The 22,056-nt window shown below is 40.5% G+C and overlaps 1 long non-coding RNA gene across 1 annotated transcript; it reads left to right on the forward strand.

The window, feature by feature from the left end:
* The first annotated feature begins 2,387 nt into the window (after positions 1–2,387).
* On the forward strand, positions 2,388–10,090 carry LOC147756520 (uncharacterized). Its single transcript, XR_015325118.1, has 3 exons — positions 2,388–2,643; positions 3,660–3,725; positions 9,657–10,090. It is a non-coding gene; the product is annotated as an uncharacterized LOC147756520 (long non-coding RNA).
* Positions 10,091–22,056: the final 11,966 nt, after the last annotated feature.

The following is a 22,056-nucleotide window of genomic DNA, read 5'->3' on the forward strand; positions in this document are numbered from 1 at the left end:
ATTGACATATACAGGGCAAGCCACAACTTCCAGTATGCTGGAAGGTACTTCTGGGGTAGCACTCATTATTCATATGTAACTGTACTAACTTGCGTTATCACACATTGTGCCCAGTAACTAACTTTTGGTCAAAAAATGTTTAGTCATTTTAGAAGTTTAGAGGTAGCGGTAGCCTAGCTGTTTCTCAAGTACCGGGGGACACTGTCAAAATCATGCCAGTTTTCAACGTCTTCTTCGCTATGACTTTTCTGGCTAGAGTCTGCGCCCACTTCTTCGCGGCCAGGAAAAGTTTCCGCCACAAAAAAAAAAAGAGAACAGGACATCTCTTTTGTACTACCAAGGCACTGCGCTCTGGAAGATGTCCATCTATAAAGGGTTGCCGGATACGACTTCAGTTTTCTGAGTTCCTTTCCTACTGTTGCTTTGGTAAACTTCTTGAATGAAGGAGGCGCTTGTAAAGATAGGGTTCAATATGTTGTTTCAAGTTGATATCAGAAAAAGGAGCTCGCATGGTAGGTTATAGCCTGCAGATACTCGTAGACGTTGAAGGGACGCTTGCGGAAAGGACGTGAACCGCCTATGACGGGCACTGAATGGAGAGATCCATCTACTACTAGATATCTCATGCGTCTATTGTTATACGCACGTCTGTTGCCTTGCTACTTTTTTTTGGAAGCGGCACGGTCCTAATTTTCTAAGTCGATAACAAGTGTCCCTGAGCGAAGAGTGCGTTTCGCCATAAAAGTCGAGTTTTACAACTTTCTAATAGGATCTATGATGATGAAGCGAAATAGAAACACCCATAAGGCTCAATATCCCATAATATCACTTCATCGACTTCTTACTGACGTCGAATTGCAGTCGTCAGATATAATTCATCATCTGCAAACACGGGCAAAGGTGACTGATCGTTGAAAACTTCGAAGGATGCAACGAAGCTTAATTTTTTACAAACTTAATTTCAGGCTAATTTTATTCATGTACACAGCCAGCTAAATACATTACAATACACGTATGTTTAGTACAAATTTTATTACAACAGGATCAGATTAGCAATCTGATTTAAGCGCAAAAGAAACATAAAAAAAGTCAAAGCCACCGCGCAATATCAGACAGTTCTCATATTAGGAAACTAGCTTATATCGAACTAAGAACAGTAAGGATTCTATAAGCATAGCGGCCGGTTCAGCTACTTACGTCTTCTCAATCCAGTAAACAAGGCTATCAGTTTTATAGCAGATCTAATCTACTGAGTTTTTCGAAGTAATATTTTATGACCCGGCCTACGAGTTTTGTTACAGTAGGAAGCATGCGGTTCACAACATGATCCTATAAAATGCTAAATATATGCCATAACAAAAAAAGTACCAGTTACTATTTTCTGCTCTAACCAACGGCTATCTCGTATTCTTGCCTTGCCATCTATCGTACTTAATCGATAGAAATTTACCTGTCAAAGGAGTTTTATACTGAAGATGTCATGCCTCACGCAAGCCGGGTTTATGCTAATCATATAAAAACATAGGCTAACATTTCATGCAGCCCGTAACCATTCGGCACGGGTTCTTTTGCGTACTCTCCTCCTGTTGTTATAGTATTTGGATCGTTTTTGATATTTATTATCAACAGTATTATTCAGCCATGATATGGCTAAATAATACACTCAAAGTAATTATGAGGAGTGGAAGCACTTTCCAGTCTTGACGGGGCGTAAGATAATGAACGGCAAATAGCTATGTCGTTATTGAGCTCGTGCAGTTGTTTGCGAAAATATCCATTACATCCAGTAAGTCTTTTCGTATGCAATGTCTATTTTGTCTTCATACGATCCATGCTAGCCATCAGTGAAGGTGACCGCTGGAAGTATACGGCGGAGTAAATTTATGCAAATACCTTTGCCTGCGAAACATTGTGATCCAAGCTAGCTGCTCCCAACGCTTAGATGATGTTAAAACAAGCCTGTTAATCTGGGGTGTTTCCTAGAACACTACTGGCTAAAGGACACTTACTCTCAAAGGAAAGTTGCAGGTTTATTGGGGTAAGTATAAGACGCCCTCTGGGAGAACACCAATACTCTGCAAGATAAGGTAATCTATATTGTTTATATAAGCTTTTTTTAATTTTATATTTATATTTCATTTATCTATACAAATTTCAGACGTTCATGATAATCATCGTTAATATTTTGGCTGTCTGTCAAACGTTGTTTGTTATTATTGTGATAAAAGGTTCCGAGCGTGAGATTTTTCATTCTTTACTGGGGAAAAGTGTGTACATGTGCACCTATTTTGGCTATCACGCAAACATTTTCGCGTCGTAGCTATTTGTTCAGTTATCAGAACAGAAAATAAAATGACTTGCAGTTGGGTTTATGATGTAAAGTTTAATAGCAATGTTTTTTCCCACCTATAAACAATAATAAAATACTAGCTGTTCTTGTCCCTGTAAGTAACAATACGTTGTAGCCCAATTTTTCTGCCCGATCGTTCTGCGTCATAATGGAGATAGTGAAGCAGTTACGCGTTGAGCATTGTGTTGCATTTTGCACAACGGATCGGCCGCGACAGCCATGCTTGAGGAACAACGATAGAGACGTATTTAACGTCCGTGATAACGAGCGGGCGAGCGTGTGTGGGTCGTATGGTACGTATCTCAGTTACATTAAGTTGAGGACAATGAAACTCAAAGGCCCTGACGGCGTGCGAACACATTATCCCATTAGCTAGTTCAACATGGCTATGGGGCAAAATAACCCGGAGCAAGATGCCGTTAGTCGAGCCAATGACAGATAAAACCATTTAGAATAGTTCATTCATTATGTTACTGCCACGCGACTTGTAACGCTATACGATTTAATTGATTCGTACAAGGCTAGCTTTACTTTGCCTTTTCTAGATAATTAACTAGAGTAATCGTAATTAGCGATAAAACTCTGATCGGCTTCTTTCTTACGTTGAATGTAGCCGTTTCCATTGACGACGTTTCGAGACGTAACGACATCAACTTTCTCTCATAGATCTTTGCTTCCATCAGGATGTGCCCGAAGTCAACTGTGATTTTTACAGTGATTTTTATAGTTCAAAACCACACAAAAATCATTATGATCGTTTGTTTCGGATCGGACGCGGAAACCGGAGGGAGGGAGGGAAGGAGGGATAGAAATTCTCCTTTTAGTCGGCGATCATGTTTACGATTTACAGAGACAGTCATTCCGCTGCACGAATAGACTAACAGCAACCAGCGAATGATGTCTGAGGTGCGAGAATAGCAAAGATTATATCTAGTCATCACGGTTTTTTTGCGATTAAATTTGTCCAGTTCATCTGTACGAGTTAATTGACGGGGAAAAAATGACGATGCTCGGGAATGCTAAGTGAAGACAATTGTGTAACCCTAAGGCGCAGCTAAATTTAGGTTCCAAGCGTACTGATATACGCAAACAAATTGACATCCATATTGTGCACTACAGGTAGCATTTGCTCAAGGCCAATGGCATTGAGTGATTACAGTTGTCGAACAACAAACAGTCAATTCCTGGGAGTTTTCTCTGATTCGAAAATTGTAAACAGATACATGTGTTGCCGATAAGATTATACCAGAATTATGAAGAACATAGTTGACTACTTCCGTAACAATATACTCTTTATACTCTGTTTCAGAGGGGTAAACCGTCATTCGAGCCGCTTATGACGAGGGAATCACGGCGATGAATATACTTTTTAATGGTTAGTGTTTGAAAGTACAAATTAAGTTTGTGCCAACTGAAGGCGCACAGTTGCGTGCTTAATGAAAATGTAGGAACAAGTATAGAGTGGCAAACATTTCCAAAAGCCGAACACAGGAACGTCGAGTATCAATTTGTTAGTATCATATGCCTATTCGCGTACCGTTTATCTATGAATAAATGATCTATTGACCAGCGCATAGAATCGATTCATCCGCCTCCTGGGATGTAACGATGACATGCAAGCAAGTAATTTCGTTACTTCTAAATAAAAAGAAAAAATCAGGCTCATTCAACTGTCATCTAACCGTCATCGATTAATTAGAGCAGTTAAATATGAGTAGGTGTAGTTCCGCACCGGAGTACCGCATTGTACTATGCTACGCTTTTAAGTATTTGACGAATCTATATTAGTAACGTTTGGCGCATTATTATCCGCCGTAGATGATTCTAATTATACCGTGTTCATAAAGTAACTAAACTATTTGCAGTTGGGCAGCTGTACACCTGCGGATGTGCCTTAGGGTTTTGTGTGGTAGACACCCGTTCTTATAAGAACGCTAGCGGATTTCATTAAATAACATGATCGTTATTGCTACCCCATATTCGTCGACTGGACTAATGTACCGCGATGACAATCTGCGACACCGTGCTACAAACAGAAGCTTTTCGATAGTTGCTCTACGATAATTGCTATACATCGCCACAGGATATGAGGTCTGCCACTGTGACAGACACATTATTCTATGTGTCTACAATATTGTAAACGGGTAGACGAGTGTATGGTGTTATGTGCCCGTGTGCACCGTAAACATAAATTGTGCAGGACCAGGATGTCAGTCATAGATCCCGGTTTGCAGGATATTGATTGGCGTCTTTTATAAATTTGTGTTTCGCCTAGTTGCCGCCGTCAAAATTGTGTCTCACCTCTACATTGTTTCAACAGACTCGGCGCCTTCATACCTCCGAAATTGCTGCATTTATTTTGGGTGCCCATGGTCTTTAAAGCCTGGATTTTCCGTTCAGCATTTATATGGCGCACGTCCTCCACTAGTTCTTTTTTAACAGCCATAGGTCCCACGGTCTCTTATTAATGTGTATATATCATTTTTTTTAATATAGAACTCATTTATGCCTCGACTGCCTTACTTTAATGCTAAGCAATGATTAGATTCCGTATATTGAAAAAGATTTTGTTCATGCGGGCTGAATATTTTCGACTTTTCTGTAGAGGGACAAATAAATTCTTCTAATCAGTCTTTCCCTTGACCCCACATAAGTAGTAGCCTTCAATGATACGATTACGGTACAGGGACGCTTTATGGATTCTGCTTGGAAAGTACTATATAATCAGATTTACCATTTTCCTTCGCTGCTATTACCGCTATTTCTACACTTTTCTGCACAATTTTGTCATTTAATCTTCAAGTTAATCAGTCAGCGCAATGAGAAAGATGCACACAGTGGTGAAGCACGTTACACCTCGCCAGATCGCAAACTCCATTGATTGTAAATTGCCAAAAATTGTAAATTGAATGAGGTTAACTAAAGTATTGCCCGTGTCGACATCGGAACGAAGTAGCGTTGTACGGTCGGCCATAGTATACATGAAGGGTCAACAAATCCAGCTCAGCGGGTGCGCTTTGTCCGTGTTACCCCATTTCTGTCGACAAGGTGTCAAGAATTGGCCAGTTGCTCAGTTTATCATGGCGGCGCATCGAAGTTGTTGACTGAAATGGGGCCATCGTCTATGCTAATACATAACAGAATGGTCTGGCGGTTATTTGACGTTGGTTAATTCGAGACTGGCAATAAAATCTGCTTGAATGGGGCACATTCGGCGGTGCCACAGACATTATTACACTTCAAAATTAACGAGGTACCCTGGGACAAGGATGCAACTACCTACAGTATGAACACATGAAGACCGGGTCCTGTATTTATGGGAAGCGAAAGGCTTTATACTACGAGCACAACATCCAAGCGAACAGCTGAGATCATCCGATTTCTGTTCGATATGTGCTTAAAGCTATGTTTACATCTGTAGCAAATTAGTCAGGATGGCAAGGACATCTTTCTTGATTTTGATACGAACGTATTCCTTAGTGTATAGGTCGGACTTGGTTACCTATACCCCTTTTATACTGACAGTGTATTTTTTTATTCACGTATTCAATTTGGGCAGCCCAATAGCTGATAGGTCTATGTGGTTGCAGGTTCATTGGTCGTTCTAATATAGAAATTTTTTTTTACATTCTACGGTAATCAATATTATTATGAAATCGCTCCGTATATGATCACTTGGAAAAAGCTTGGGCCCAGCTTGGGCCCGAGTCGTACCGATTGTAGTAGTACGGTCTGTCGAGACAGGCCTTTCATTATCAATAAACGTAAAATTTCGCCATTCGATAGTTCTGGGCATATTTGATAAAAGTAAGTACTGATTTGAAGACAAGAACATTTTACCTCACCTTTTACCCTATACGTACGCCGCGGGTATGTCGACATCTGCTTAACTTCCTCTCATGGAGACTGGAAAAGCTAAACGCAAACGCAGATTGCGTGCTGTACGATGGCTCTGAAATTCTCTTTTTTCGCTTTTCTTTGCCAACTACATTATTGTTTTGTTGAATCATTTTCTATTGTACGATGCTTAACTAAGATAATGGGCAAACTTACGGCTTATAAATTTAAACACCATATACAGTTAATTGCATATGGTTCATTGTCTCAAGATAACAGATTACCGGTGATACCGATTCATGTCAAAGACCTTAATCTTCTTCTTATATTCCTGATGCTTTAGTCTTCATGAAGCTTTCATTAAATCGCACGTATTTTGAAGAAGAACATCGTATCTAGAATGTTTATCGTATCAATGAACAGAAACCTCACCCTACCCACTATTATATGAAATGGTGATCTATTGGACAACACTTCAGGCAATTCCGTACGTAGTTAGAGAGACGGGCGTTACCAATGGCTGATTATACGGTAGCACACAATGCAAACAACGTGTTTGCGGTCGAGTTACAGGGGTTATCTGATAAGTTATTTCGGCGCACTACTAGCTTCTTTTCATTCTTAGTAGATAAAGTTCGGTAACTTCCACTGTATCTTGCTGATGCTGTTATATTGTGTATACGGTACTGCGCATTTCAAAGTTACGTTTCAGCGTGGGTGGTAAGATACATGTCTACGTTCAAGACACAGCTCGCGTGTGGCCGGGGGGTTTACGACGTCTTCTGTCCCCAATTTGCCAACGCGTCCCGTTGTCAAGACTGGTTGGAGATATGCAGTCGTCTAGGGGAAAGGTCATTGGCTCAATTCGACGCACTGTTCGGTGTTTGGCCATACTGAATTTTGTAGGTCATGTACAGAGTTCTGAGACTTGGGAAATCTAAGCTGATCAAAACATATGCACCTGTACCATCTAAGCTCCTTCGGGAAGCTTTACATTCGATGCTCCAGATGATGCAGCCCTGCGAAGATTAACGTAATGTTTTTCCTCGTTGCTGGCCATGGATCATTGAAAAAATATTAAGTAATAACAAAAAGAAGGCCGGATGGCTGTTAGCCAACAATGAGCGACATGTTTGCTATCATATTTTGCAGAGTAAAATCGTGAAAAGAAGAAATTATCCTTGTCTAACGAATTATAATTCTATTTGGAATAGTTACTTAAAAGTTAAATAAAAATGCCTATTTCGTGCGACGCGAAGGCGATGTTCCTTATGAGCTCCAATTAGCAGTTGGGCGTCCATACCAAATCGCTTCGAGCTAAAATGGGTATTATATCAGACTACTTTTCTATTTGATTTCAAATACGTTATTTGTCCTTATGCTAATTTGCTTTGCTATATATCCGTAGCAGCGCTGTATCCGTTATAGGGGCCAAACGATCTCCAACGATGGTTGTTTCAAAATTGATGCCTGAGGTGGTATGACAAACATCTGTTGAGAAGCTTAGTTAGTGCGTCTTGATTCCGTTCGTTGTCAAAAAGAAGTGCGTTTTTTTTACTTATATTTTTTTTTTACTTAACGTTCGTTGTTCTACAATGCTTCGTAGCGATGCAGCGGTAGTCGCATTCGATGGAATTTCCATGGAACACGCCGAAGCTGAAAATCAGTACTGATTAGCTTTATGATGAAGTTCGTCTTGGCCGTTACGGTAATTTTCTATCGATTCGGTTGACTCCTGTTTTCCCCCGTCTTTGGTCGAATCCTACGTTGCCTTTGTATGTGGGTTGGCATAAATGTCGAATGTTGTTTAAGTAGAAGAAAGCGTTATTGCCTTCGATTCATGTACAAGGGGATGAGAGTGGGTAGAAATCAGAGGAGGAACGCTAGCATCCTCTGTGGCGCCTGAGCTACGACTGTGTCCTGTCCACCAACGGCTTATCTCATTGGTGACAAACGACTTGACATTACATACCATTTGGCCAGATACTAACAATATTAATTTCTCGGGGCTCTGGTAAGCCTTCCAGTTGAGATCAACGTTTAGTTATTACCAAGCATGCAGAGGAAAAAGACCAGAATGGAACCGCCGGGCAACATGCGAGAGACGGAAACTTATTGTCAGTGATAGAGTTGTCACCCGACTGAGTGGGGATAGGCCGAAACGAAAGGAAATTAATAATGGGAAACTGGCTCTGCTAACTAATTGAATGACTGATCGAATTGTATATCACCCGATTGAGATGAGATTCGATGGCTTTCTGAATCCGATATAGCTAATGATAGACAAGAACATTCTACATTTGGAGGAAGCAAGGGCTAGGAAAGTGCAGGGAAATAGCTTAGGCAGAAACCATGATCCGTACATGACAGTTGTACGAAATGGTATAAAATGACCTAAAAAGCAACACTACCCAAGTGAATCGCGAACGTATATATTAGGTTAACCGATTTATTCTATCTAAATCTAAATAGACTTAAATCAGCACATATAATTGATGCCAATCAGTGTGATTCTGGTATGCTCAAATATTCCACAAAAATGATCGAAACAAACCTTGAAACAAAGACCTTTGATTCCTTTTTGTCAGCATGTGTATCGACGAAATAAATGAGACTTAATAATTATTACGTTTTTCTAATTAAGGTAAAAAGGCGAAACATCTTAGTACTAAATTCACGCTCTTATCCCTTTCCAATTGCGATGGCAGTGGTACGGTATTGACGCCACATATCATTAGTTTCGAGACGCGTCTAGATTGCGGCTGTGATTTTTGACGAAAAGAACTTCGATCAACGTGAGTCAATGACAACGGAGGTGCGCGTTATCGCTCTCCGGGTATGTCACATACGAATCTTCGGGTACGGAAGCATTTGCGTAATAGCTCCGCCTGTGTTAATCGCGGTTGCGTACTTGTGGGTGTATGTAATATTGCTCGGAGATGGCCCAGATAGTTCTATACTGTACCAACATGGGTTTTAGATGGTCTAGCCCAGAAAGGTCTCCTAGGGACTGGTTATCTTAGATGGGTTGGTCTTTTTTCCTCTAATGTGACTCAAGGCAAGCTTGGATACCTGAACAAGGCAGACGCCCAATTCTGAAAAGGAATAACTATAAGAAAAGCCAATAACCGAGAAGCCGACAACTTGGGCGGAAGTTGTTCTTGGCTATCATAGGAGATTCTTTAATTGTGCCTTATTTTCATAGCCATAACTATTGCATGACTTATAATAATAAATGACGGTGCTATGTCCTTATAATTAAAAAATAGAAACGGAATACTTTGCTTTTATGGAGGTACAATGTCTATACAAATATCTTTTCACCACACTCCACGATCCTTTAACTTGAGCCTATACTAGGCCACTTGGTGTCCTTATTTTATAAAATGTCTTCCATGCTCTATTTCTAAAAACAAAATAAAAAGAAGTATAGTTTACTACTAAAATCCATGATTTCGTTGTATTGCAGATGTTTTAAGTGTCTACATCAAACTTGAAATGTTTCTACGCATTACCGGTCAAGCTGCAACGAACAAAATGTATATATAAATAAGCCGAAGTATAACTATTCATGCCGTAGAAGACATCCTCCAATGCGTAGCGCTTGAACACGTGACGATTCATTTGGAATAAGACGCGGTTCACCATGGGAAAAAAATTTCCAGAATTGGCAATAATAATCATGCTGTAACACATAACGTATTTATAATTACAAAAAACCTAGACCTCGCATTCAGCAAAAATCGCTCTTTTTTCATTGAAAGCAAACGGGTAAACCTTGAACACAAAATGTTTCCTAGCAGTAGTACTGCATTTTCAGTTGAGTGCGCGAAAAATGCAAATGTTTTACTGGAGGCGTATGATCTTTAAATAAACCCTGTATATCAGAGAACCATGAACGGACAAAGATGTGGTTAAAAACAAAGAAAAAATATTAGGTTGTTTTTAATAACTTCTTCATAGAATCCCGGGACAATTTGCATACATATACTCACAGGAACTTTTTGACCATTATGTTTTTCCGGCATTCGCTTCTTTGGTTCTTTCTCATGTTTGTGACATCATCCCACTCAAAAGATTCGGTCCATCTGATAAGGGGTGGTTCCACCCATGTGTAGAACAAGCCAGGTTGTCCGAAGGCAGATGAAATTGTATTCTGATGCTGTATAGTACAATAATACCCGCTAAACCGCTATTATGTTTACTTTTTGAATCATTACTCCGAAGTAAAGGAGGAAAGAGCCGCCTGCTTTCCTTTATTCTTCTTATGTTGTCCGTTTCCTGATGCTTCGGTCGAAGCCTCCATCTTGAAGGTCTTTCAAATTCTCCTGCCTACTGCTTAATGATCCCGAAAACGGTTGTTCTTATCCTCAACCCTATGTCAATCCAAGCTTATAATTAATAACGTCCTTAAATATAAACCAATAGACAGCTGGCAGCACATCAATACGCTATTCTCAGAGAACTTCACAGTCAAATATAATGCAGCGTCCCCGAACTGTTTCATATGATACATATTATGCATACCATGTTGCGTCTTGCTATGTTTTTCCTGTTTTTACTTCGCACGTTTAGTACTAACCGTGAACAGTCAATACATGCATGATGCACTAGGTGAGGTTAACATTGTCGTTGTCATACAAGCTTTACAGGTGTATACGGTTCACCGATCTACCTCCTGTTCTTAATTATGGTTGTCTTGTAACTATTTCCATATCGTTGCTGTTCTGGCTGTCGTCGATAGATCCAGTCGGACATAAAATATGGCTCCATTATTTTTTTCGCCAAAGGATTGCAAGGTAACTGTTTAGCGAGCATGAAGACCGGCTTAGTTTAAACAGTTCCATGTGCTATAGCTGCTCTAATTGCTATAGGTCTTCGAATCATAAGCAAGATTTGCCGTTCTCTCTAGACCTATATTTGCCCATACCGGGACAAGATACATAGTTGCAAATTCTGTCACTTACACTAAATGTGTTTGGAAAGGCTTCTTATTTTAGAAGTAGGTCGTGCTGGATTAACTGTTATACCGAGTGAGCCTTTTGCAGCGTATTGGACATGTGACCTCCTTGTCAGGCCAGCACCTTGTATAAGCCTTAGATACTTTACCTGATACTTTACCTGCCTCTAGCGCAATTCCTGCAACTTTGCAACTTCTTCTTTTCAACAATGGATTATCTTGCTATTTTACGGTGCCAGTCGGTCATCCATTCACGCAGTCCAATATAACTTTTTATTTTACAAGGGTTTTATTCTCCTTTTCTTCTAAGCCTTCTTCAGAAGGGGCTGTTACAATTAACGCTAGATCGTCGCCGATTGCTCTCCGCGTTGTATTCGGTGCATAAGTACCGAATCATAAGCGACGTTTTATAGATACGGTTTAAAAAGACTCCCCTGTGCGGCTTCCTCTTTGGTCTTCTTTGTCAGATGCCAGCTTCGAGATTCCTATCGTCTAAATACAAAGGTATTATTCTTCTAAGGTAGTTTAGGATATTTACTTCTTCCACTGAACCTACTGCGTAGTTCATTCAAGCAGTCGAACACCGGGTACCAGCCGAAGCTTTGTAACGTGATGGCAACTTTTTGACCTGAATGTAGATATCAAACTTCAGACTTATAGGAGACATTTTATGAACGAGAATTTCAGAACCAGTGTATGACAACCGAATTAATTCGTTTTGTTAATAAACTATGACAGGCGAATTTATTTTTATGAAAACGAGGTTACTAAATATTTTTAGCGAGAACATCATATTCATATGTTGCTGGTTCATGGTTTGACTAAACGGGTAGGTGGCCCCTGTGTGTTTTTAAGTTTTTTACTTTGTAGAGAAACGAACACTTTCCTTCAACATGTCACGTGTAAAGTTCCGGCAACTGTGATAAAAAATTGGATTTTTCTTACAGAATATATTAGTGAGATAAAATTAGTTTATCCACACGTAATAGTCAGTGGACTGATCGATTAAACATACAAATAGATATGGATATTAACTCCTTGATTGATTTACGATATATCGTAAGAGTTTGACGAGCGAGGTACACTAATGCAAATGGACTAGTGTTTACCGCGCAAATATCTACGCTTAACATCAAATACGTAAAAGCGCGCCCCCGTAGAGTCTGACGTGATGAATGTGTCTACAAGCAATAACTGTTCTTCAAGTTGGCTTCATACGGTGTAAGGTATAGTATCCAGAGTTCGAGAGAATAAGCTCCAAGCTTCAGGTTCGAGCCCAGACAAAGGCTGACGCCTATATGAGCTTCATTCGACCGATCAGTTCCATATTCAATCCAAAAACTCTATTTATTAACTTGTAATGCTGAATTATGTGCAATGGAACACGCACCGTTTTCAGACCTTACGCAAAACCTTGTACTTAGTTTATTTGTGATGTACGTCCTATGAACAGACCAATATAGTTTATAAGACATTCGAGGTGCTCCGAATAAGTAGATGCCGAATGGAAGCCTTGAGCATGTATTTGTCTGTAATAATTTGACCACTCAGCCGACCAATCCTCCAAGACTTTTCATTGTGACCTTCCACTTATCTATTAGAGTACGAAAAATCTGAGTTAGCGAACTTTTCCATTGTATTCTTATGGAGACGTGTTGTATGTACCAAGCTATAGATATCGAAAAACAAACTCAGAGTCCTAAAGACCTGACGAAATCTCATCATTTCAAATCAAATGTACCACGTAGTATTTCGAAGTAATTGCATGTTATTTATGCATATTCTAGTGAATAATAGTTATCTTCGCGACTGTCCGTGGTATGAAGTCAGTTTGCTAGGATGCGTGTGAAGTCTTTAAACAGAGACGTACGAAACTACCACAACCGTATCCATTGCCCCCTAACCTTGCATAGACATGAATGAGAATTTGATTCAAACGGAACGATAAATGCCCTTAGAATAATATCTAGTCAGTTCAAGTCCGGTCCAACTGAACGTCTAAGCTTCTGCGGTAGTAAATTATGATTTCGACTAGAAATATCTGAAGGATTCTACCCACTGGTGTACATGGCACTACATAACGCCGAACTCCTAATTGTATCCTTTTCGACCGCTTTTAGAAAGAAACCGCTGAATGTTATTCATGATATTGGATCTGGAGACTGCTTATTTCAGGAGGGGCAACAATAGCTGCAAATCATTGGAATTAAACTTCTTATAACCTGCAATGTGGTGTTTCAACTTACTAGATAGTTGTACGGCTAAAGAAATTTTACCAATTAATTGATATATGTATCCCGCTAGTCTTGATCATAGCCCCGAAATCGTCGACGGCAGACTACTGGAGTTGATTTCGAGCATCAAACGGGGCAGATTACTTCTTGTGGGGGGAAAGCAAAAATATCAAGAGGCGTGTGTCGTTTTGCGGGCAGTGGTAAGCACAGTTAAGTTGGCTTTGTCAAATATTCTAACGTTTTTAACTATATTAATGCTATAAAATGACCGATTATATTTCAGGTGTTTAACATGAGATGCGAAATCGGAAATGGATTACTGGAATTACAGAAGGGAATACTTTTAACCACTACGCCCTACGGCCCCGCAAAATGTATGGGACCATTAGCGATGAAGCCGCTTTTCATTTTTCAATAGAGAGTGTTTCAAAGGTTGAACAAAAGACTAAGATATAATGTCACATATGAAAAGTATCCAACGCTTAGCGTCGTAAAATTCGCCTAAGTCAAGACAATTCAATAGAACTTATAGGAATGGTTCTTATAGGTTCCTGAATGACTGTCCTTTTCGAGATCACATATACCTCTCTCTTGCTGGGGTTAAGTTTGATGCTACTTTCCACTGCAGCCTTATGGTCAACGTATAGCTTAACGCATCAAATATTCAGCTAGATATTACTGCCATAGGCCGCAGAAGTTGTGCCATCTATTTTTTCACGGAACTTCTGTTCGAGTTTCCTGAAGTGCGACGTACGGTTCTGCACCGAGCAACACTTCTCATTAAGTATTATATTTTTAGCTAACATAGTCCGAATTATTAGGTGCTACGCCTACATTCACGTCCAGCTAAATATACATCCACGCTTTCCAATATGATTAAATGCCGCCTAGAGTACATATTAAAGATCGGAAGTAAATCATAAGGGCTATTGGACTGATTGCTATATATATATATATATATATATATATATATAGGGGTCTGGAGCATTTAGGACTGTTGTGTCACCCGCCTGTAATGTAGTGTGCTCCAATGACAATGTGATAGGGTTCACCTCATGTATCTAACCGATATTGAAATTCTTGATAGGCGCATTGCAAACAAAAGTGCAAAGTTAACGCTCTGCTAGACGCCATATTGCGATATTTTAAGCTTTCAAGCGGCAATTATTGGACTCCACTTTCGTCCAGCTAGAAAAAAACAATGTGCGCAGGCTATATATAGTAAATTATGAAACGAACTGCCCGCGTAGGAAAACATATTGTAGAAGAACTATGCCGCTGATCGGAGACTTACTTAATCGCCGCACCTCTGGAAAACTCTATGCTTAACAACAACTGGAAGTCAAATAATTTTTTTATATTTACAAATACGATGTATCGTTTTGGTCATGATTGCCAATACAGATATGGCGTAATAGTAGCTTTCTTGCCTACGCAGGCGGTTCTTTGTGCGCTTACGAACAACGGCGTCTTGTTGTGAATTCAACGAGACCCACCCCTGTCATTTTGTTAGCGTCACTAGTTAAATAGCCAAAGCATCTAAGCAATGTGGTGCCTGTGCATAACGCATCTTAACTGCGCAGTCTTCGACTTACCGCTTAGCGCCATTTAACGTCAACCAATATCATTTACCCAACAATCGGTGACGGCTAAAGCGCGTCCTTTCGGCTATCAACATCGACGTCAATGTGACGCATTTTCGGTGATATTGGCATTATTTCGAATACAGTTCCCTGCGCGAAATTCCTTCTACCGATCTTTGCGAACTTGACATGCACTGACAGATGGTCTGTTCCAGTGTCACCGATAGACAAAAAACCCCATGCTGCAAATGACCATTTTGAAGAATCTCGGGTTCATGCTAAAAAAAGTTAAAAATTCTCCGTAAAAAGACGAAATATGGCAAACTTAACTATCGCTTCCTGTCAAGTGACAATAATTACGCCGCCAATTTAAAGCTAAGGCTGCTCGTTTCCTCAAGCGTCGCCAATGACTCGCCATTAACGCAGAGCTAATCATAAGTTTCACAATATAAATTTTAACATGTTAAACGTGATCACTAATTAGGGAGTTTTACGTCTTGCTATGCAGGAGATATGATAATGCCTCTTGTATCGTGATATTTGAAATGGTCGCAATGAAGCTTTGCGAAACTCTCAGCTCTTACTGCTTCTTATTAACTACGTCGAATGTGACTGTTTTGCCGAGTGATCCTTCTTTCATAATCCTGTTGATCTACACTGAAAGACACAAAAGTGCAGCAATTTCAGCTAGATCTGAGGGCGTACAGGACCGGAAGTCTGAACTTGAGCGAAGAGAGGGCAAGGACACGTATCTGATATTTCCCTTGAAGCGGAACATATCACGGACTTTTATCGAAAACAAAAATTTTTTTAAGGACGATTCGCCTGAGAGAACCACAGCGTTAATATTTAGGGCATCCAGATTACTAAAAAGCCTGCTTAATGAGTGGGGTGTGCTGTCGTGGGGGCATGGAAACTCTTAAAATTGGCCGGATACATGCTTAAATGTGAGATTTCTTTATTGCCGTTATAGTTGTTTCATTAAATTAGTTAAATCAATGGTAAGTTATAGTAATTAACGGCTCAACGCCTCAAACGCATTGTACGAATCATGTTTTGCCGTCACATGGCCAACATTATAAGTGGCCGTCAATTCTCTGTTGTTTCCTGCCACTTTGACATTGTTTCGAACCTAGCTTCTTATAGACGAGGCCCACGCTTTCGTGTTTTGTCTTATTATCGACAGGTACGCAGCTCCTGAATCTCAACCCACTCCAGCGTAAGCAGCTACGGTGCATGCGAAGGCATTCGCGTACCAGTTTGATTGCGTTCTCCGTGTCACCTTCTTTCAAAAGAGCTTCCAACTCGTCCATGACTCGAACCAATGAGCTGCCGTTACAAATTGAAGAGGAACGTCCCTCTATCGAATCGTTCATTGGCGAGCGAGCTAATCAGGCAACGGTAAAGGACACATTGGGCACCATCGGGCACAATAGCAAAGAGGCTCTATCAGACGCGCGTTTCGTTACATTTTAGGAGGGCAGCGCAAGGCTGGATTTTTGACCTGAACGAAAACATGGCGGAGATACGTATCGGGTCCTACCCTTATGGTAAAATCAGTCACTGGAAATAAATAGATTTTTATGGCAGAAAGTGAAGGGTTATCTAATGCTCCTGAAACAAGGATAACGTTCACGCTTAAGACGCCAATATCACTGACAATATTGCTTTATCCATGAGGAGTTGTAGTGGAAAATATAGGAATCTTTACTCGGAATTCTATTCTATTTTCTTTCATAAAGTCTTACGTTACATATATGTAACGGAATACGTGATGAAGTGGTAAAATTAACTGTCTTATTGTAAATCTGCTGTTGTGGCTTCGCTGAAGTATATGAGTCGGTAATATTCTCGCGTGTAGAATGGCGCGACAGCTCAGACAAAAATACATTAAACGGATCGTGGCTATTTACTTGATTTATAATTTTTGTGGTGACAAGATGAAGATTTGCCCTTTTCTTTCCGCCGAAATTCCACAGCGACGCTGTTACCAACATCAGTCGCCGGCCGAAGTGCCGAAGTAAATTCGGCGACCCCGTTCAACATCAAGCTACAAGTCAATAATTACCTATTACTGCGAAATAACTTGCTAAGAGTCACCTCTGAGTCAGTCCGTTGAGGTATTGCCCCGTCAAATTGGGTACTTCTCTACACCAACATAACCCTGACGGCGTATGGGGATGCGCCAAGATACCTAATACGTAATAATCAGACTATTAGTCATCTGATTCGTTAATACTGTGATATTATTACACGGGAAATGATACTGCTTAAATGCATGTTTACCAATAGACCTTGATCAGTCAATTTGCTTTAACTAACATCTCGAATAATTGATGATGGAGCCTCGATCGTTGCCGGCTTCTGAAAGCCGGGTCCGCTTCTAACCCTAAATTGCAGCGGTCCCATATTTTTTATGTAAAATGTTAGAAACTTCGGCCTGCATATTGAAATCGTCAAAAAAAGTTTTCATTTGCTTATTCATTTTTATAAAAAAAAAAAAGTAACTCGCTCTATTCAATAACAGCCTTGTGAGCATTACCTGCTTTTACACACAAACCCAGAGAAAGATGGGTAAATATCTCACTGCTGTCGCACTGTACTGCTTTCCTACCTTTAACAGCACGAGAAACGCGAATAGGTCCATCTATGCTAAAATCAGTTCATGTTAATCAGTGATTCTAGGTATACCTCAAATAAAGCAGTAAGTATTTTTCTATTTTTTTTTTCAGTACTAAAAGATTCACTGAAGTTACCGTTTTTGGTTCAAGTTTGTTAGTGTTCACAGTATTATGAGCACTCGATATAGGCTGCTAGAACTGCAAGCCTCACACGATACAACGCATAGCTGGAGATTCTTCTTTATAACCTCTTTTTAGCTTTATACCTGGCCTTATAGTTATGCGTGCCATTCATAGGTTTAAATGTATTTCTTAAGATTCGATTCCTATGCAATGGATGCTTAATCTTCAGTTATTACTAACGTATTTTTCATTTATAGCGCCATTAAATTTTACAATGATGATCACCCAGTAAGCTTTTAGTTTCTACTATACCGAACAGCTACGCTGGAGACCAATTGACATCTACACAGATTGTATTTGGTAATAATTCATTTAATGGCCTTATCCACTGAACGCATCAAGGCAGATGCAGTTCCAGAGGTTGTCGAAATAGATAAACAGGTAAAAGTCCATAACGAATAAAAACGTCAGTGAAACCTTTTAAAATGACCACCAGCCTATAGAACGCTATCGGGCGCCTAGCCCAGCCTAAAGGCAAACATCATTTTTTTTTATACTTTCTGTTTTTGTCGCTTTCGTGCGTTAGAGCACTCGTTTTCGCGACCGCCATAAAGGATGATCGGGTCGACAAAAACCGCCGGCCATTCCCTTCGTGCTTAGCCGAACTATTTCTGAACGTTCTTTGCTCACGTTAGCACGGAGGGTTAAGGCAAGAGAGCTGAAGAAATGCTCGCTTAAAAATGATCTAAAACGACGTCCTAAGCTGCGCGACGACGCCACTTTAAGTGTGCGTTCGCCGTAAAGGTCGTACATATATATTTTTCGGCCAAAGGCTTTTTCCTCTCTTAGTTCAGCCTCTTTTATAGTTCCTGCCTTACGTTGTGCGAGAAGCTTTAAGTTGTTGGACGATGTGACTGCAGAAGATGCACTGTGGCGACCTACTTGAGATACACGAAAACGGTGACATAAGCATATGGGAGGCGCCTTTCCGCTCTCGAAAGCGTCGAGAATACATCAGCGACATACATCATGGCCTATCGTATGTGCGTCCTCTTACGAACATGGCAGCCTACAGCCTGCGGGCTGGCCGGTTAGATAAAAAAAAAAACGGTGCCTTGTGTGTTCCCTTGAACAGGGAACACATAAGGCATCATTGGAAAATGCGATTGTACCATCACCACGCTAAGGCCAGTCTATTCTAGACGGAAAAACATACACCTCCATCCGTATAAACATACGTTGTGTTCACTGGAATATCAGCAGGCTCAGTGCTTCCCGGTCCTAAACATTTTTGTATTAGAAAATATGTTACTATAAAGAATCAATAAAAAAAATTCGCAAGCGTATTGAAGTGCTGTCAACATAAACGTATTATATATTAACTTATATATTCAAATTATACATTCGGCCAGATTGACCCAGTTGCATCAAAAGCCATTTGCACAACCGAGAGCTGCCTTCCTGTCCTGAATTCTCAGCTGCATGAAGCAGGAGGAATCTTAAAGGCAAACTGGTAATCTTGTATAAACTCAATAAGCGTGTTCTTACTAATGGCCGGCACAGCGGCAGAAAGATGAGACGCTTTATTAAGAGAAACAAAATCGGCAACGACGATGAAAAAAAGATGTCAATCTTCCGTCAAAAAAGTGCGGGTGAAGTTCGAATAGTTGTCCAGGCTCTGGTAGAATCTGTAAGGGATTCCTTACAGAACTCTTGCAGCCACTCTTGCAGTAGAAAAGAATGTATGCAGACAATGAATCTGTTCAACGATCTAAAGAACCGTGTTAAAGATTGACGATATAAATAAGAAGAGACAAAAAGCGGACCATGTTGTGGACTGCCAATCAAAAAAATTCTTACGGATCTCTTACGGCAAAAAAAATGACGTCTTAAAACTAATAGCATTTCAAGCAAACCTAAAACAAAGTTTCTTTGTAACAGACCTAATCACTTCATAGGACAGAGTGAGACATAGTTAAGACGATTGGGCCTAAAGATCATTCACGCTCAAATAGGGCTGCTGCCTTATCCGCTGAACGTATGGGCAACAGTTTCAAAGGAAATGCAATTACTAACCCGAGAGTCAACTGAAAGCGACTTACTTCTCGTACATAGTCCTTTTCGAAGGCCCATGTACATCCATCCTGAGTGCAGTCAATACATCTTGCAACTGCCTGCAGCTGTCCTTAGCGTATATCCGAGTTGATACTTGAGTTTCATACAATTCATGTTTTAGGTGTGCTAGCTAGATCACACCATTTATCACAGTAATATAGGATTATCTAATATCGATCGGGTAAATTTTACGATTTCACGTCTTCCATAAGCATATGCTCTACTTGAGCTTAACTAGCTGAGCTTTGAAATTCTCCTGAAAATAGACGACCTTAAATTATACCAGATTTTAAAGGTAGAAATCCTCTTGCATATTTAGGCAAGCGCCTTTAGGCATTGTCCGAATAGTTCGAGCTCGTTACTATCAAGATTTGGTGTAATCGAAATCTTCACAGATGCGACAGGTTCGATGGCACTCACGGCCTGAATTTGATTTTAATCAACCTAAGATGCATTGGAAATACTTTTAAGTCCTGCTGCAATTTGTCATGAGTAACAGCTAGCCGTGCACAAATAGGTAGTATGCACAAGATCGCCGACTAACGCTATTAAAAGGCAAGACGGACTCTAATTGAAGATAGACAATTCAAGCCGACGCGCATTCACTATATGGTAGTATTCCCTAATTCGAACTATATTGCATAATTAAAACAAGTATATTACTAGTTCAAGCTGAAAAACGACATTTGTAATACCAGCAAAATGCATTAGAAATACATGAGGGTATCTATTGCTTTACCACTATTTGACAATATTTTATAAACGGCATTGCCACTGTGATTCAGCCAGGATAGACAGGACAGCTTTTTCAGGTACCTCATACATAGCAGAGCATGTAGAGTTCGCGTTGTAAAAAAAAAAAGCGAATTGTTTTTTCAAGTAAACGCATGTTTTCTATCTTGCGTCGTCATTTTTCTCTCTCACAAAATATACTGATATAATAGGATCGACTTTACCCCGGTAAGTTTTATATACGAAAAGGGCTTCGCATCATATCAGTGTATCCCTATCCATTCGATTTGCTATTTGTTTTTTAGCAACGGGCTAGTGGCGCAGCATGAGTTGCACGGGACAGCATAGGGGAGCTTTGTCTGTCTTTCTTCCATAAAATATCTTACGTTCGATTTACCCAGAAAATGGCTTGCTGCTCTTAAGCTCCCAGCCGTCTCACTAGTGGCGTTGTGTACATATATATGGGTATATGCGGCTAGACGCCGTCTGCCCGTGTGCCATGTCGGCCTGTTGTTGTTGATCCGCTGACATCTGTGCCTTTGTGGAACGCCCCATAGCCTTTCTCTTCCTTTCTCCCCTTTTCACCCTCTTTCTAGCCAACTTTCCTGTGGTACATTTAGGAAAAGAGGTTCTATTCTACAACAGCGGGAAGGCGAAGCATGGCGACATGACATGATTTCGAGTGGTGTGCCTTCTGAAAGTGTCGATGCACATCTATGCCCCAAGGGACTTTCCCGTTGTCCACAAGGCACAAGGAGCAGGAGACAAGCCCAACGTCATTCAGTTTTTCTGAAGTTTTGTTTTGCTCGATTTCCTAACTGCTGAAACTTGTGTCAAAGGATATAGAGGAGAAGAATGAAAAAGCAGCAGGAAATACACCATGTTCGTGCGTTGTGAAACGGTAACAGCCAACCGCCCTCGCGCTTTGCGCAGTCCCAATTCGCCTCGTCGGCTTTTGCTCTTTCTGAACAGACGACGCTGAAAGCACCGAGTATGTGCAGGATCTGGTCAAGCGTAATTGCGTCAATTTCTTTGTCGACAACGGCGTTTGCGGTACAAAGAAGCCAATCGTCAAAGACGCCCTGCTGTCCCCCCCCCCCCCCTTTCTCCCTCTCTCTCACTCTCCCGAAGAAGAACAACCGGGACAGCAAGAGTAACACGGGAAAATGAGGAGAAATATATAAATGGGCGGGGCAGTCATTCCAGTCCTGTTCTAACAGTTTGCCTCAAAAAATGACGACACACGCGCAAGGTACAATGTCTTCGGTTTCAAGCCAAACGAATTCGAATAATAACATATGTTTGTGTCGACCGCATTTGCTTTCAGCTATTTTACGTCTACAAACCAATAGCCAAACTTGGAAGTCTGTCATCGATTCATCAGAACACAGTGGTGGGATACTTCGGCACCGAAAGAAAAAAGACTACTACTACTGCACTAAAGAAAAAAATCCCTTCTATATGTGTTTGTTGAATGATCGTGTTTTGTGATGCTCACCTA

Source organism: Varroa destructor, unplaced genomic scaffold (genome assembly GCF_002443255.2).
Source record: "Varroa destructor unplaced genomic scaffold, Vdes_3.0 BEIS01000003.1, whole genome shotgun sequence".
NCBI lineage: Eukaryota > Metazoa > Arthropoda > Arachnida > Mesostigmata > Varroidae > Varroa > Varroa destructor.